Here is an 18,647-nt window from a genome sequence, read left to right as displayed (position 1 = left end):
GCAGTAGATCACTGCTTCTGCTACTAAGAGACAGAACCGCGTGACAACTCTCTCTTATGCTGGCCGTGCTTAGTGTGCATGGTTGATATATTTTTGTCTTTTTTAAGTAAGCCCAGGTACAAACTCTGGAATGTTATTCCTTTGAGGATCAGACCTTTGTGTCATCATTTTGCTTTCAGAGGTGCACTCACCGACTGCTTTATTCTGATCATGAGCAAGCTTTTAAATCTCCTTGGCAGTACTCTCTTTAGCAGTTCTCCCTGTTCAGTGCTATGAAGCCACTCTGGTGTGGTGCATTTTAGAATTAAAATGAAATATGTGCATCACACAGATTAAAATGAATGCATCTTTGTATTTTGACCCTAATTATAATGTGTTCCCAGCACACCTCTGCATTAAGAGGCAATGAGACTAAATGATTGGTTTAAAGTTAATTTATTAGGAAGAAACAAAATGATCTGCATGATTGAAGATAGAAAATAGTTTTCACATGTATGGTAACTGAGTACCTGCTTCATAGCTTCTTCTTTTTTACCCAGTCCTGGATCCTGGAAAAAGTTTGTAACTTAGGTTCAAGCTATAAGAAAGATTCAACTTTGCATCAACATAAAAATGCACGATAACAGTATAAGCGGGTGCCTTAAAGTAGTTGTCCTCTTTTTTAGGTCTCGCCTACGCAGCGCGCATGTGCTGCATAGGAGGACCTTTAGCCGTCACTCTGCTCTTTTTGGAAGCACACACTTGTGCTTGTGGCGGCATCCAGCTTGCAGGAGCGAGCAGGGGGCGCGCCACAAGCATGAGTGCTGTGCTTCCAAAAAGAGCAGACTGCATGCACATGTACGCACCACTCCCGGGCTCACCTCCTGCTCCCCCCCTCTCTCTCTCACGCGCATTCAGATGTTCAAAGGAAGCGACAGAATTTTTGCTGGCAGCCGGGACCTGGCTGCTCACCAGCTTGCCTCTAGCAGCTATGCCCCTCGCATGGAGAGAGAGACGCTTGCAGCCGGAGCACAAAACTTCGCTGCCATTCTCTCCCCAATCTCCCCTGAATTTGACTTTTTGCTGGGACGCGGCACTCGCTTTGTGACTTGTAATCTCAGCTGGTCAAGTGTAAAGTGGCGTTACAGATCTTATCTTGTCTGTTTTTATGTACAGTTCTGGCCGTAAAGTGAAGAGGAGTTCCCAGTCGCTGCCTCGTCATTAGCAGGGATAACCTTCCAACCACAACCACAGATGCTTTTAGAAACAAGACCAAGCAGCAATGACGTGGCAATTTCTTTCGTTGTTTTCATTTCTTTCTTCGCTGCGTCTTTGTTTTGCACTCAGGATTGTCGTGGTGTTTGCCCAGCACACGACCACGTTCATTTCCCAGCAGCGTCACAGAGGGTTTCTGCATCAGAGTGGGCAAATTATTTCCCCAACTTATGTGAGCAGTATTTGCCTACTAGTTGGCAAGTGCATTTCCCCAGCAGCTTACCAAAGTCTTTGTTAGGCAGTTTACCCCAGTATTTGCTAATAGTTTACCACAGTTTTGTCCTTTTGCCTGTCGCAGTATTTTGCCAGCAGATAATCACAGTATTTGCCTAACAGCTCGCCACTGTATTTGTCCTTAAGATTGCCTCGTGGCGCCCAGTTCCTGAAGTCATGGAGTACATGTTTCGTGAAGGATATGGAAGCCCCCAGCCATGTACTGCTCCTTCTTTCGCTTTCATTTGACTCGTACTTGTGTGACATGAAATTAATAAGACCCCTGAGTCTTAGTGAGTCCTAACGAGCCAATGTTACACACCAATAGCCCTACTGGAAATGTCTTTGGGCAAACTCTAGGTGTTAAATATATTAAAATATTATGGAACCTTTTACTGATCCAGCACCATCTCCCCTGGAGATGCCCTTGATAATTACTACCATTCCAGCAGAGACCCAGAAGGGCCATTGCACGATGTCTGAGCTTCTAGAACTTGTTCTCAACGATAGGACAGAATAACCACAAGAGAGCTCTCTGCGAAAACAGCCATCATAAGAGAAAATGGACTGACATAAGAACTCTATCTCCTTGAAGGCGGTACGTTTTTTCCCCCTCAAAGTCACCACTAGTATTGCCATTATGTTTTTACCGCCATGTCCTTGCAAGCGTCGCAGTTAATTTGAACATCCCAATGGTGACCACACGTATATAGCCTTTAGTCATTTTTGGGGGTTTGAAATCTGTTTATTGAGTATTAATTGAACATACAAATAAACAAGCATTGGCATAGCCAATAGGTCTCGCCTTTGGGACCTTTTTAAGTGTTTAACCATGCAACAGTTAATGTTGTTGCACCAAGGATATTGTGCTCCATAACTAAATACTTATAAGGTCCCAAAAGCGAGACCCATTGGCTATGCCAATGCTTGTTGATAATACTTACCCTTCAGCTGCCCTTGGACAAACACCAAGGGTCTGATTAGGAGTACAGCGCTCCGTAGGACTGCTGATACGGTGGCGGTCCAACCACGGCCACACTGCAGGCTCGCTCGTAGTATTAGTCCTATGGCAGTTTGACTGCCACACTCCTACTCAGTTTGCCAGTGATCCAGGATCCCGCAGGGTTGGCGCAACAGTTAGAGGCAGGAATATGCTGGTGGTGCGGCAGGGGCAAAGCCAAGCATTTTCGTAGTTGCCTTTCCACTGCTCTTTTCATGTCGGTGAGCACACCGTGAAAAGGGTGGCCTGAGAGGCAACTAAGTGACCGCTGCTGCCTCTGGGCTTGGGGGTGCATGCAGGAGGCATATGATGTGCCCCCCTGAAAATGCACCCCCTTTCCTGCACAGTGTGGCATGCATAACTAGGTGCATTCCACACAATGCAGGATTGTGCAATTGGCGCTCTCATGGTGGCAGTCTGCATGTTAGGCTATGAGCCTAACAGACCACTTCTGTGAAACCGCCCCCGCTCTGCCCACCCGACCTGGATTACAATCATAATCCGCCGGGCTGTCTGACCATGGTCTTGGCAGTCCTCCTGCCGGCACGGCGGTGACAGCGGAGGACTGATAAAGTCGTAATCAGATTCTACAAGAAAAACATTTTAAAGAACCTATCTCCTGCTCTTTATCTTCAAAATTCCCAGTAGACAATTTGTGGGTGCATCACGGCACTCCTACTTCTAGCACCATGGTTGGGAAGCCTGGCTACGCACATATGTGCTATTTTCAGAGTTCGTCCAGGATGGTTTAAAATTCTGGCACCCGAACACCTTTTCGCTTGCCCATCAGCAATGTTTGAGATTTCTAGCCCCGCATATCACAAAAGGGGTGCAGGAGAACAATCTAAGAGTAGGGTAGTGAGTCCATGAGTTACTTTGGATGGGGAGTGGGGCACATGGAGTGTATCCAGCGTAGGTAATACGCCTGTCTTTTGTATTACTATTCCCTTTACTATTAAGGAAACTGGAGGGGGTCGTGCCTTGTGTCTTGTTGTGTGGGTCTTCACGTTGCTCTCTATTATTGCCTTTTAGTTGTCAATTCTGGTTTGTTGTTTGCTTCATCTTCCCTCTCTGGGAATCATACTCCTGGGCCAGCGGTGAAACCTTGAATTATGAATGAGGCTAAGAAGGAGCTGGAAATGCAAAACACCTAGATGTGTAGGAGGCCCTGATTTCACACATGTAAGCAAAATTATAATTGGGGTCACTGGCGGCAGACATATGAACTCCCTCAAAATCAACCAAGCACCCTACCATGAAACTAACAAGAGAGCTGGTGAAGAAATTGGAGGGAAAAGACACTTCAGGGGTTGCGGGGGCAGCCAATCAGAGAAGACCGTACATCTTGGGTCCTGCGAATTGAAGGGGGTCATAATGTGCTTAAACTCTAACAACAGGACTGTCTCGGGAATATCTACATAATAGCCTGCATTGGTTAGGAAATGTCAACTTTATTGGAACCTACCGAGGCAAGTTTTGTGAGGTTCTTTCTGTCCACTCCTAAACCTTTTTCAACTGAGCCGGTCACCGGCCTTGCTCAGGAGGAGGTGGGCTCTCCGTTGTATATCTGCAGGCAAATTTATTAGGCATTCCCTTGCATTTGTATGTAACTTAGTGGACTAGATTACATTATACCACTCTTCTGTTCAGTTTGATTAAATGTAATGTTATTTTAAATGGCATTAGCACTAATGAGGTCTGCATGCTCATCAATCAATCGTGTACAACCCGTTTAACTCCTTGGATACTTGTGAACGACAAACATTTAGCAATTTCCAGAAGTTCTGTTGGCAGAGCAGGAATCCATCACTGAGTCAGCTTCAGTTAGTAAGGCCCTCGCTAACACAAAGGACCTAGATCACATACCTGGATGTTACAAGTTATACGGTAACAAAGACTGGTATTGCAACTGTTGGGCTGATACTATACATTATGTCTCTGGTGACTCACACACCCACTGAGACACTCATGCACTCATTCTGGTGAATGTGTCTGTGACTAGGAAGATGCTAATGGCAAGTGATCGTGTTCAAAGGACACACATAGGGTTTGAAGCGAGGAAATACTTCATGAGGAAGCAATCGGGGAATCGGTGCTTATCTGGAACATGCACCCAAAAATCCACTCAACACTCTGAGTACGAGTGCAGGGAGTCAAGATGGCAATACTAGTGCAAGGACGCTCGGAGGGATACAGGACTCCCCGCCCTGCATGTATTGTATTGCACAGTCAAACTGAAGCTGCATAAGTGCCTCATTCGTAAGTGCTGTTACAGATCCTGACTACTCACCGAAAGGACACATGCCCAAGGCAGGTTTTGTGGAACTGTACACTTTACGAATGGTACGAAACTAAAGATTATAAGCGTAGAGAACAAGAAAAAACACCCAAGGAGGCAGATGTGCCCACACATTCTGGAGATCACACAAACACCTGGAAGGCTGTAGCAGACAGATGCAAGGATAACCTCATACATAGCCAAAAAGAAAAGGAGCAAGAGAGAATAGTGCTTAGCAATAAAGAGGGAAGGCTATAGGCAAAAACATCGATTGCAGATATACAAACAAGGCACACAAAAAGCATCTGCAAAGAAAGGAAGCAGGAAGTGAGTAGCCAGGGCTGAGAAAAGCAAATGAGCAAGAAGTAGTCAAAGATGAAGAAATAAGAGTGCATTATCAGATGGTGCGACCTCTGGAAACAGGGATGCACTCCTGAAGAGTGCTCACACTTAAAATAAGTGCATTAACAAACAGGTCTTCTTATTAGTGCACCGCTGCTTCTCGAACAAGCCATAACTCAAGAAACTGTAGCACATGTGAAAGGCGGATGAACTGCTGAGCAGCCTTGGATCAGGAGACCAAGATGCACAGCAAAAAAAGTGCTGACTCAGAAAATAATGCTAAAGACTAAATAGTGTGTCAAAAATATCGTTTACAACAATATCGTGCTCTTATACTTATAATGGTAAGTACGAAAATATCAGAAAAAAAATTGTTGACACCAATATCATTCAAAAATTGACAAAACTATCCATTTTATAATATAAATAGAGGTTAAAGTAGTAAATAATAAATATTTTATTATATAAATGTAACAATGTAAATTAAATATATTCCACTAATATTTAATACTATAAAGTATATACTGCTATCAATACACAAACACATATGTGTTTGTATGTTTTTTAAACATGTAGTGTAACATAAATAATATATGTATTTTACATTTGGGTATATTAAATTTTGTATTTTAAATTTAATTATATGAAAATATATGTGTAGATATATTTGTACTAATACATTTCAAACATTCATAAATTAATGTTAAATATTGTATTCATATTTTTCTATATATATATACATACATATATACACACGTATATAAACATACATACGCAATAAAACCATACTAATATAAACAATTCAATCAGAAAAACACAACATAAATAAAAACAAATGATATAAAACATAAAAATATAAAACAATCAATGGTATGAAATCTGTTTAACCACTATGAAGCTATGAAAACTACTGGAGTCTAAGAATATTATACAGACTATTCCCACTTATACAACGGTAGGAAAAGTGTTTGGCTTCAGAAGGGTTAGATTAACTCTTCCTTCTCCAGTTGTCCCAATAAAAGGGAAAGTGTTGGACTTCAGAGGAGTTTGATTTACTATTCCCACTCCATTCTCTGCAACAGTAGGGAACGTGTTGGATTTCAGATGGATGAAATATACTATTTCTACTCTGAACAGCAAAACAGTATAGAAAGTGTTGGTCTTTGGAGGGGTAAAATTTACTATTCACACTCTAGTCTTCACAACAGTAGGGAAAGTGTAGAACTCTGGAGGGGTTACATTTACTATTCCCACTCCAAACAGCAAAACAGTAGAGAAAGTGTTTGACTTAGGAGGGGTGAAATTTACTATTCGCATTCCAGTCTACTCAACAGAGGGCAAAGGATCCTCGCAGTCGATTGGATCCATGATAGCGGTGTGCATGTCGGTGCCAGCAGCTGCTCTCAATGGCCTGGGAAGGTTGTGTCGCCCATGCGCTTACAGAAGTTACAGACACAGCGACGAGCAAGGCTCGGTATTTAGCCTATGAGAAAACCATGAGCGCAACCTCGTGGACGGGACGCCGGGGGAGCCCGCCAGAGAGGCCCCTCCTGCTGCAGCCGTTGTGTTCAGGGTGCAAGTAAGCAATACCAGGGGTGCACTTCCCTCAGTGTGCCTTCTCGAGCCAGTGTCCTGGTAGAAGCTTCCAAAAAAAAGCTATTGTACCCCTTGTGCTGATTCAATCAATTTTGTGGAACACCCCTATTGTTCTTCTATTATCACACTCATGCATACATACTTAAAATACATAAAACCTGTTTTTAGCAAAAGAGGTCTCCTCCTTTATTAAAAATATGTTCCTTGTATATTCATGTAATACAATCACAATAATTAATATTTATATACAGAGCCACAGACTCAATGTCAATATTCCAAATAAATATTTCATTAAATGTTTTCATCACTCAATCTTATACTAAGATGTAAAAGGCCTCCTTTGTCATTCCTCGTATTTACACTTATTTAAAAACCACAATATTGATACACTGATTTTATCTGTGAATCTGTGCACATGAATAACTCTTAATAAACATTTCACATTTTATCAAAATCCCAAACACATTTTTTTTTTTAAAACCGTGAATCCAAACAATGTTCATACAAGTATAGTAAAAGCAAAAGTGTTGACGCGGCGTTTCGGTGAATTTGTCTTCTGCACCACCTTCTTCAGGACAAGCTTTTATTTATAAAAGACAGTTGGGTTCTCTTTAAGGTATGTTGTCTTAGCCACAAATAATAAATCTCACTGTGGTAGGAAAACTCCAGGAGATGGATGTACCGGTAGTTACTTCCGATTATAATCCTTATTAGTTCCAATTTTCACTGGGTTACACACTTTCCTTTCATCAATGAGGAAGCGTGCGTTTATTTTAAAATTTCTGGTCACTGTATTTCAGTAATTTCCCTGAGTATTCAGTGACATATCCTAGTTTTTGGCAGCCGTCTCCCTTCTATTCTTTAAGTATCCTCGAATGCGAGTTGTTCTGGCAAAGGTAGAATCTTCTACAATGATTAATTGTAATCTCCAGCAAGGAGCATTCAGCCTCTTGCTATAGGGGAGAGGATGTGGCCTCACGGCCAGAGCCGCCGACTTTGGAGCTGGGGAGCCAGGTTCAAGCCTCAGCACCGGCTCAACATTCTGTGATTCTGGGCAAATCACTTAATCTCTCCGTGCCCACCAAAAATGATTGTGTCCTTGTGTAATGTAACTGGTGCTCATGTAAAGCGCTCCAATACCTTTGGGTCGAGTTTGAGCTATACAAAACTGCAAATCAATAAGTAGGGATCCTCTGGCTGGGTGGGTTGCTTGGGACTCAGTTAAGCACAGGTTTCTTGTTTGTCCTTGTTTTATTGTTGAGCGTTGTTTCTTGGTGGGATTTGGCGTGAGGTTATTGTGGGTATGGATGGGAACTGAGAGGCGATCTAGTGTGAAGCGTTCGCTTGTGATAAATTTGGTATACGTGGTGATAATTAAGGCTGTTGTGTTTCTGGAAAATGAGGGGCTCAAGGAAGAGCCTTATTTCGTCAGATCTCCGTTTCACCTACTCTCTGTTATGCGCAATATCATATTTTATTTGAAGGTCACCGTGAACATAACAAACAGGGCACACTAGTCAGGGTGGAAGGACCCCAGGCATCCACCATTTTTGGAAAGAGGGGGCTACCTTCCCATTAGACCAAGGCTGGGAAGTATCGCCTTGGCCCAAGCACTGTGGCTATTTGTATTTGCAAAACGTGTTTGCATATAACATGACCTCCGGATGTTAACAAACCTCTGTCCCACTGGCAAGAATGGCCCAGGCCAGGAGCGAGTTCTGTTTTAATCTCTTACCTGAGAACCTGACACATTCCCAATTCTATTTCCTAACGAACTGCAAATGTGAAGCTAATTACTTCCATATTTCACTATACTAATTCACCACTAATCCTTCATGGGTTCCAGAGTAGCGTGCTACTCACCGAAAAAGCACTTCAACACCTCTACAGGGGTAGCAAGCGCTATATAAATACAAACCTTTTTCTCTCTTCAATCCCTCCACTATCCTTCTCAATCCAAATAACTGACAAATCTATCCAGCCTGACATGCGCACTATAAACCTCTCAACCAGGCTGTCTCAGACAGCTGGGTTGAGAGCCTATTTAAGCCTCCATTCTCCTCGGGAGCATCAAGAGAGGCAACTCCCTCCAATCCCGGCACTTCTTTCAACACCATTAGAGCAGCGCCAGGATTGGTTAAGCCCAGCTGGACGTGTCGTCCAGAGAAGACAACGAGCGGAGCAAGGAGAACGTATCTCCTGAAAGCATGGTAAGTACCTTTTTATTTATTTATTTTAATACATTTTTTATGTTTTAACCCATGTTCCTGCCCCTCCAATCACTGTACTTTTCAGCCGCCACTGGCGCTCTTCCAGATTACAGAACCACCCACAACCAAGAAAGTGGATTTCTGATTTTTTCCAGCGTTTCCACTATACGACTGTTGGTTTTCTTTTCTCTCTTTACATGGATCAAAAAGAGACATTTTACACTGGGAAATGTTACTGGGGTGTTCAACACCTGGGGCCTGTTTACAGAAACAAACTGGAATAAAGGCATGAGACTGACTGCATTAGGGAGATGGTCTGCTAACATGTTATGAATGATTTAAAAGTCCAGCTACAGACCGTCTACCATTACATGTGTCCTCAGTGATCATGTTGGAACTGTACAGCACAATACAAATACTTATACTGAACTTCTCTCTTTTCAATAGGGAGAAGATTAAGGTAAAGCAAAGGCATAGCCGTCTCGATGAACACCATCAACCATAGTATCATTTATGTTTGATCCATCTTTAATATCACATCCTCTCACCACTTCTCCCTTGGCTGAGGCTCTCCATCCAAGGTGCACAATCCTCACGATGAGCAATGCTGAGGATAAGGATGATCCTGCTCTCAAAGTGCCGCTTTCACAAACAAAAGCGCTAAAAGCAGAAGACGACCAAACAGATAAACTGGATCGGGGTATGGATATAAGACAACCTGGAAACGAATAAAGAGAATCCTGCAAGTGTGATGTCTGACGAGCTGCTGAATACCAAGCAGAGCCTGAAAACATAAGACACTCAAATGTCTAGGAATACATATACAGGTATAAATTTGCCCAAATCATCAAACATTTACAAGAAAGAGCTCAGTTCATTTATCTAATTCTCTCTCTGTATTCTTCTTTTCCATCTTCAGTAAAGGGGTCATCAATTCCAAGAAAAGTTCAACATGAGCAAACTTATCAAGAGGCATTGTATTCTTGTCTTCCATATCAGATCTTTGGTAGGCCTGCTGGGAACCCGGACTCCTCCCTACACAGGGGCCTTTTGGAGACCTGATAGAAATATTAATGCTATACAAAGATAGAGACAGAAAAAATAAAGGGGGAGAGACCTGGGAAGAGAAAGTTAAGAGAAGTGTGATGTGTGGTAAGTGTAAAAGAAGGCGGAAACACTATTTGGGTCTTACTTGGTGCTCAAAACAAGGCCACAAAGTTTGGTGGTATTAAGAAATGTACAGTAACGTACTTCTAACAGCTAAAGTCATTACTACTGTTGCTGTACATTTGTACTTATCCACAGTGAGGTTTTCTATATTTGTAAATCACAGAAATAGGAACTGGGGCTTGACAGGTCCAGCATACGTGCCCCTACATGTTGAATGGCAAAAACAAGGGTATGCAGATCCTATGGAAGGCTGTGTATAGGGGGAAAGTTAAGCTGGTGTCCCAGGAGGTTAAGAAGACGAAAGGCGGGATAGCTTATTTTAGGATCAAGAGTCCTCCTACACCCCAGGAGGTGTCATGCTTCATCATCGGGCACTCCTCGTTGGTTTCCATGACAACCGAACTGCATACCCTTGTTTTTGCTGTTTTCTATATTTGCACATGAATGTGCAGTGAACAGCTTTTGGACAAAGTTTTAGAGCACGTGCAACAGAAAACACTGATGTCACAAAGCAATGGCAGGCATTAAAGCTTTGGCATCTGCCATGTTGTCCTGCAGTCCTCATTGGGCGTCAGAGCTTTTTTTGTTTTTACTACTAAGCAGTGCTAAAATTAGCACTAATACGGACCGTTGTAGCAGCTTGGCAGTTTTTGGAAGTTTAGCAGTGCCCTTGTGGTATTGTTAAAATACAAGGGTATTATTACAACTATACCACGTCAAGTAAGCGGCAATAATATTACCACCTTCAGATGTACATGGAATTAGTATCATACTCTAAAGGAAGGGGTTAATAATGTACTTTGAAGGTTTTATGTTGAGAGAGAACCTTTTTTCCAACTTCAGAGGAACATTAAATTTAGCAGGGGTAGATTAACATGAACAATATATATTGTAGAGTAAAACAGTCTTTGATGTGAAAAGGGTTTTAAGAGCAAAAAAAAGACCACTGATTGAATGTGCTTCTCCTTTCCGCAGGAGGTTCCAGTGTGGCTCTGGTTTATGATTGCAGTAATCCCATTAGGCAATGCACAGTGATCTAGATCATTTATGTAATTGATTCATTTATGCCTGCGGTGAGCGCATCACTGACATCGAGAAATGGCGGCCCAGAGTGCAATGGGATTAGATGGCTCGCGCTACTCGCATCAGACGCGTACAATGAAGCCCATGCTCCACCTGACCCTGCCTGGGGAGCCGCGACAACCCGTCCGCTCTGCCTCAATTTCATCTCTGACGTTCTAGTACTGCTATTATCAGCAAATCATCTTCTCATCTCACCGGTGTAATAGCTGAATTTTATGAAAATTGTAGGAGTTGCAGCAAACTTACATCTTAAAGATACTGGTGGGAGTGCATGATATGGGGGCCCACTTCCTCAAAAGACCCCAAATCAGTATTCCCTTTTCTGGAACCACAGTCATTGGAACTGAGGGGGTAGGGGCTTGGAGCCGCTTACAGAAAAATGAGCAGTATAAATAGAAGTTTTAACATGAGGATAAAGTATCAGGGGCCCATCTATATATTTTCCCAGACCTCTGCTACTTTTTTCTTAATCGATCTATGAGGATACTGGCCATTAGTTGTGTGGCCTCCACAGGTTGTGGATTCACATTCACCCTTCCACTGGGAACTACACAAGCCATTGTAGCACGTAACTCTCTCAGGGTAGCGAAGCAAAGCCGTCCAACGCCTAAACAAGGGAGGTGGTGTGGATTAGTGATCACCATTCGCTGTCACGCAATGATAACATTCAGTAGACGATTGTCCAGTCTTTGCATTTTCTTTGAAAAAGGAAAAGTACATTTATTACACACACACACACTACTTAACACTATGCAGTAATCTCCAAATATACATTGGGCTGGTGGAAATACCATAGGCAACATTGCATTTGACCTCTAAAGAGTCACGACCCCAAAACCACAGTAGCCCCACTCCATGTTCAATACAACACATGACCATATATGGGGTGTCACTTTACATTAGGTCAATGTTACCACACTCCATCAAGCACTGAAATCATTTGCTCACATTATCCTTAATAAAGCATTGCAGCATTTCAGGATTATGCACTGATATCAGCTTTAACAACCCTTTAAATAAAGCATTGTCAATAATATCTTTGGATAAAGTATTGCTTAAAACTATTGTGAATTATACTTTCACACAAAGCATTGTTCAAACGGTTGTGAATAACTTTTAAATAAACCATTTTTAAAACATACACCGTGTGTCTGTCTTCTTTAACAACCTTCAGGCAACATAACCACCATAGGATCAGCTCCTTGAGGGTGATGCAGTACACTCGTAGATGTGGAGTTAAAGCTCCAGCCTAGAGAATACTTGAAAAACCAAAGAAAATCCTGGGTTGGTTCTTTCCTGAGGCCCACAAAAACTAGGGTCAGTTTTTTGGGTAAATCTCCTTGGGGAGGGGGGGGGGGGAGTGACGGAGCTCCTGCAGCCCCCCCCCCCCCCCCCCAGGCCCTCTTATTACTCTGTGGTGGTGACCTCACCGTCCTAGGGCCACCACAAGCAGAGAAAATTGCTCTGTTAGGTTCGAGCCCCAAAGGGTATTACAAGGCACTCCCTCTGAAACATGCATATTTGATTAGCGGCTCAGCCGCATTCCACTCTGCTGTGTAATTTTGTTTATTTCCTTGAGTGTGCCCAGCCGGGCACCCCAAATGCATTTCTCTGTTGGGAGCGATGCAGTTGCCCATACGGCAGCACTTGCCATGTTGCTGCGGGACATGGCAGTTCTTCTCCCATCCCCGCTCCTGTTGCCAGGGTGCTTTACTCTGTGCCTGGGGTGGATCGGGCTGTCACCACGGAGACTGGGATAGGCCCACCACTGTTGGGGGCATGGCAGTGCTCCCCCTTCCTTCCTCTTCTGGGGGGCCTAGAGATGGGATCCAGAACCCCTCCTCCTCTCAGTGGAGCGTGACAGCACTCCCCCTGTTGCAGCTCACATCGGGGCCAGAGTTGGGATCCCAGGCCCCTCTTATTTCTTGTGTGCGTGACAGCGCTCCCTGCTTCTTTCTTGGTGGAGGTGGGCCCGGAGTTGGGTCCCAGGCCGCTGTATGTGCATTTCAGCCCCTGGGGTTGGGATCTCCAGGCCTCGAGGGAGGGAGCCCCAAGCATGCCCCCCTAGCAGAGCTCCTCAATCCTAAAAGGCTACTTGCATCGACCCTTGGGTCCTGGCCCACCTCAGTAGTTTTTACAGCCTTTGCAGTGGATTCCCACGCACTGCATGTCCTCGCTAGGGGGTCAAAGGGTCAAATCCTTTGTCCATAGATATCTTGTGCCCAGTTGGGCTGTTTTGCTTGATTGTGGGTTCATTTTGCTCTTCATTGTGCGCCCTAGCCACCTGGAGTCTTTCCCTCAGGCATCCTGGCCTATACGTTGGCACACTTTGCAGGGAACTGGTTTCACTGACTCCTTGCACTGGCTTTTTTACTTTTTTCTCCTGTGGTGTTTTTCCTCTCCTTGGTGCAAAAGTCTAATTCTTTCCCCAACTTGCCCCTAGGAGGTATAAGGGGACCAGCATCCCTGGTCCTGGGGAGAGACCTACTGGTCCTGGGGTCAACTGTAGTCCGAGTCCCTTAGTCCAGGGGCGCATCAGAGGGTTCATCCCTCCAGCTGCCCATGGCTACTGCTGTTCAGTCCCAGGGTCTAGCTCCAACAAAAGGCACTCTCTCCCACTTGTGCAAAACTTGTTAAGTGGGGTCGGAATGTTATAGAGGCCAGGCACCACTGGTCAATCCTATAGTGCCACATCACCTCTTCACCCCTGTCCCAACCCTCCTGCACAGCATAGAGGGGCAATTCAAGATGTCATCCCGGAGTTACTGGTCACATCTCCTCTAGGGACCGCAGCTCTGCCCCTCACTGACATCACTGCCAGGATCTTTCCCAACATAACTTCAAAGAGCAGTCTCCTCCTGTGTTGGGTCCAGAGGTCTGCGCTCCCTCCTTTTAGTGGGCTTGGGCTGGCCTACTCTTGGTACAGTTGGCAGCTAACTGATGGATGCAGATTCTTTCTTCCCACCCCTTCCTACTCAGGAGCTGAGTGAGACACTGATAATTGCTCCCTTTGTGGGGAGAGGCCTTTGTTCCTGCTGTCTGAGAGAAATGTAATTTACTTAGCCCAGCAGGGTGACAAAAGTCCTGAGCTCTGATCCTGAGCTGAGCCAGAGATCGAGACACATGACAATTTTGTGTTAACCATAAGTTGTACAGATACCTTCTTAGAATTCGCAGATTTGATTTTGGCACACGTTCCACCCCATTTTGATATGTCACTGGACTTTGTAGGCTAAAGGGAAGTGAAACTGCACTCCAATGCATTTTTCCCCTATGTGTATAATAAAGTTTCACTTCAGACAAGACAGTAAGCCCACTGACTTTCCCTAGGAGTGTACACTAACATTATTAGGCTTACTCCAGGTTAATATCTAATTCTTCAGAGTCCCCTCTTCACCAGACTATCTGTGCGCAGTTACCTGACTGGACACAACAGAATTCTTACATGCGCAGCCCTCAATTGTGCACACAAGTGTGTTCACGTGTACCCAGCCTCGTGCCCCTTACCGTGTCGAAGCAGCCTTATCTTTAAAGACGGACACTGGCGGTAACCATGCACAGTCCTTTCACCATGTGTTTACCGTGGGTAAGTCACTTTTAACGCTCCCCCTCAATAAACGGCCAAAAACCAGGTAATCAAAAAGTTAAGAATATGGGCAGATTACATGGGCAGAACCCATTTCGGTAAAGACACCACCGCGAGCTGAATCCTATGGGGGAAGAATTAGCCACCATGCTTGGTTATTCTTGCCTAGTTAGAGATAACAAGTGACCAGGGGTTCTGACCAGACACCCCACTTGTCAGTTGTCCACTACCCCAGATACCTTACTCTGGCCATCTGCAGCTTAGTCCACCCACCTCACCCAACCATGAGGCTACCTTTCTCTACAGGGAATCTAGACAGTACTTTGAACCCTCCCGGTTCTAGGTTGGATGCTTCTAGGACACTAAACACCTACATGGACTGAACATAACTAGCCCTAGGCTTTCCCTGGGACTCGCCTACCACACTTTTTGGCAAGGGTTCAGTGCCTCTGGACTGATGTCTTCGCACTAGGCAGGTCTATAACCTATCTCACTGGTCACTGGCCGTTCTCCCTCTGGAGATTGCTCAAACCAGTCCTCTCTCTCATCTGGGTCTCTACACCATAAAGACCTTCTCCACAATACTTATGCTGGGGTCTATAGCCGACACCACCCTTGCGGGGCGATGGTCTCCACTAAAGAACAGCCCACTCACAGCACTTGGTGCTGTGCTGTCCCCACCCCGACAGAGAAGCACCCTTTGGCCCATGGCTTAGGTCCCAGCTGGGATTCCAGAATCTAGCCCATATTTCTCCACCATACTGGCGATGTCTAGCGTTCTGATATTGCCTCGTCCGGCAACCCTGTAGCACACTCCTCCAAGGCAGCTCTGCTCAGAAAATATATCTGGAACCTAAAACCCTCTTTGTCCTCCACCAAGAAAACAGGGCCTATGCCAGTTGCTTTCCCTAAACCTCTAGAGAAGAACACTCTTCAAACAGTCCTAGTGTGTGTAGTGTTGGGGTTCAAACGGACACTATGGCCTGAAACCCTCTCATAAAACAGGTCTGTGAAAGCCCCACCCTGCTATCACATCATATGTCAATACAAAACAGTCATAACAATACAGTTTAACCCCTTCAGCGCGGCGCGGATTACCGCGCCGTGCTGAAGGTTCGTTGCGCAGGCGGGGCCGTGACGGAGCGGTTCCGTCATCCGCACAGCGCGACCGGTGCGCATGACAGAACCGCTCCGTCATGCGCATCGAAAGGGTTAAACGTTAAACCTCAATGTCTTCACGTGATATATGTGTACGGAGGGCTTTCCTTTCTCTCATCTTTAGTTCACATAACCAAACCTTTGAACCCCTCTCAGAGTCATGCACTCTGATATCAAATGTTAGCAATGCATACGGGGATGGGATACTATGTATCCCACCACTGAACACCAACATGAGGATTGTGGTGTATAATGTTGTGGTTGTACGACTCCACCGTGTAATACACTCACAAAATTGTCTTGGGGCCAGTCAGGCTTTGTTTGTAAAACCTCTTGCTCAAACCTGGGTACCTGTGGCTTCGAGCAGAAAGGCTTCAACAAAGGAACTAGTGTAAAGCATTTAGAAGCATCAAACAACGGAATAAGAAAGTCATAAGACAGGAAAGAAATCCGAATCAAATAAGCCATTAGGGCCTTTTAGTATTTGTTACTTATGAGTTTTCCCCATTAAGTTACTTTTTTTTTTTACCCTATAATTATAAAGGAAACATGTTCTAATATGATAATTATTCATTGTCAGCTTTTTGCACCAAATAACAGAGATATATGGTGATCTACATTGCACATGCATCTTCAGCTCAGTCTGTTTAAGGAGACCGTGCATGCATGTGTCACCCATCCAGTAAATTCACCTTGATTGCCTCCTGAGCATTTGACAAGCACATATAGAGTAAAAATGAGGTTCCACCATCACTTGCCCTCCAGAACAATTAATATAACACAACACAAAGTGATGGCCTTCTTTTGATAAGAATGGAGGAACACTTAACTGTCGCTATCCCTATTTTTTTTGTGATAATTAAGTGTCCCATTCAGAGATATCCTGCAAGGGAAGGATTAAGACAGACAGGCCGGTTATACTTGATGAGGATGCCTTACCCACATTTTGAATGCATGAATGAATGACCAGATTTATTGAGCGCAAACTAATGCCCGGAGGTGTCTTATTGCTTAAAACAAAACAAGGAAGGGAAGTTCTGAATCCTATTTCAGGACAAACAGCCAGGTTTTCATTGATATCCTAAAACCAGACATGGGGGCTGATTTTAGGTTCCACTGGCATCCTTTTCCAGAGTAGGGAGGTGGACCTAAAGAAACTTCTGCCACCCCAGGAGGTCCTTCTAAAAGAGGGAACTGCCAAGTTCTTGGGTGAGCCCGAACGAAGGACCCTGCATGGTGTACACTCCCTCAAGTGGTTCTTAAAATAAGAAGGACCCTGCCCATGAAGGGTCTTGTAGGCTATGCATAGAGACTTAGAAATAAATACTAATGGCGCCTGTGGCTGATTCAGATTTGGGAATTTTTTACGAAGAAAATGTGGTGCTGAATTTTGAGGCATTCTTTGTCCTCGGCAACCTCATCCCACCATGGTAAGATAGTACTACCAGGGGGGTCTTGACCCCTGCTCAAAGGGAAGTTCTTGATGTTATAACTTACTGGATAAAACCAGGGGGTCCAGATTACAGAAGAGAAAATAATTTAAAATACCTTTTGGTAAACCCAAGGGTTATCCTTTTTATGAGTGGGTCCCCCACGTACATTAAAAGGCCATACACGCTAAAAGCGGCTGCTTGTTTGGGTTTTTAATGTCCCATTCATCCTTTTCTCATTTAATTTTTCTAGTTTTAGTGGAATATATTCCACACGGACAGAATGAGACACTAGCCTTTTTTGGGCCCTCATTGCGTTTCCTATTTTTGGTTATAGACAGTGACCCTATTTTCTGTCCTGTGTCTTAGATTGCATCCATTATGCCCTGGTGAGGGCCATTTTAAAATACATTTTGGATGTCGAAACTTTAAAACAAATTCAGTTTTGGACTGTCACTTTGTAGAGCGTTAATCTAGTTCCATGATAAATTCTGTAACAAGACACATTGGATGCCGCAAGCCAGAACGTTGACTCCAAGATTTGTTTTATGATGTTCATTAGTCAGTTGACCACAACTTTCATGTCTCTCTTCCATTTTGAAAACCATTTCTGTTCATTGGAAATCTGTCAAAATATGTTCATATATATATATTTTAATGCATGTAGACGTCTGTCAGTTTTCTATGATAAATGTATTTTCTTGGTAATACGCTAACTGATCTCTAAACCAGTGTTAAGGTGTCCCTATGAATGACTCTGAAAGAACCACTGTTGGTTTACTTTGTTATGGAAGTCAGCATTTGTTTTCTATATAGTCAAACAGTGTATATACTACACATCTCTCAGTACTATTACACTGTTGAAACACACATTGTGTTACATTAAGATACCTACAGAGTGATCAGACAGAACTCCATTCCTTTATCTAGAAGAAGAGAGACACTTCCTGCCTGTTCATAGTAAAACTGTAGCATCCTCATTCCTAAAGCACTTGGAGCCTTTCGTGTCAAAGGGCTTTTCCCATCCTGTGACGATGTGTTAGTACATATGGCTCCTAGATCCGAATTATCAAATTTTTCATAGTTCCATGGCAGTGGAAAAAACCTCAGAATGAAAGAAAGGTACCTCAACTATCAGAAAACCCTAAAGAGACTAGAATTAAGTGATTGATAGAAACAGTTAGCTACTGAGTTAATAGTTTCTGAGGCTTGTCTTCGGACAGTGTCATCTTAAGGATTTGGGAAAGCCAGTACTTGATTTGTAAAAAAAAAAAAAAAAGTGCCAGGGCTCTAGTCAGGAGGTCTCTGCAGCTTTCACCACCCATTG

At 43.9% G+C, this 18,647-nt stretch overlaps 1 long non-coding RNA gene across 1 annotated transcript in view; it reads left to right on the top strand.

Annotated features, from left to right (window-relative positions):
* Window positions 1–9,432, top strand: part of LOC146796590 (uncharacterized) — a 289,472-nt gene extending 280,040 nt beyond the window's left edge. The window contains exon 4 of the long non-coding RNA XR_014969939.1: window positions 9,341–9,432. This is a non-coding gene — a long non-coding RNA (uncharacterized LOC146796590). The remainder of the gene's footprint in view (window positions 1–9,340) is intronic.
* The last annotated feature ends 9,215 nt before the right edge of the window (window positions 9,433–18,647 follow it).

Source organism: Triturus cristatus, chromosome 10, assembly GCF_964204655.1.
Source record: "Triturus cristatus chromosome 10, aTriCri1.1, whole genome shotgun sequence".
Taxonomy (NCBI): domain Eukaryota; kingdom Metazoa; phylum Chordata; class Amphibia; order Caudata; family Salamandridae; genus Triturus; species Triturus cristatus.
This window is presented reverse-complemented; position numbering and strand designations above follow the sequence as displayed.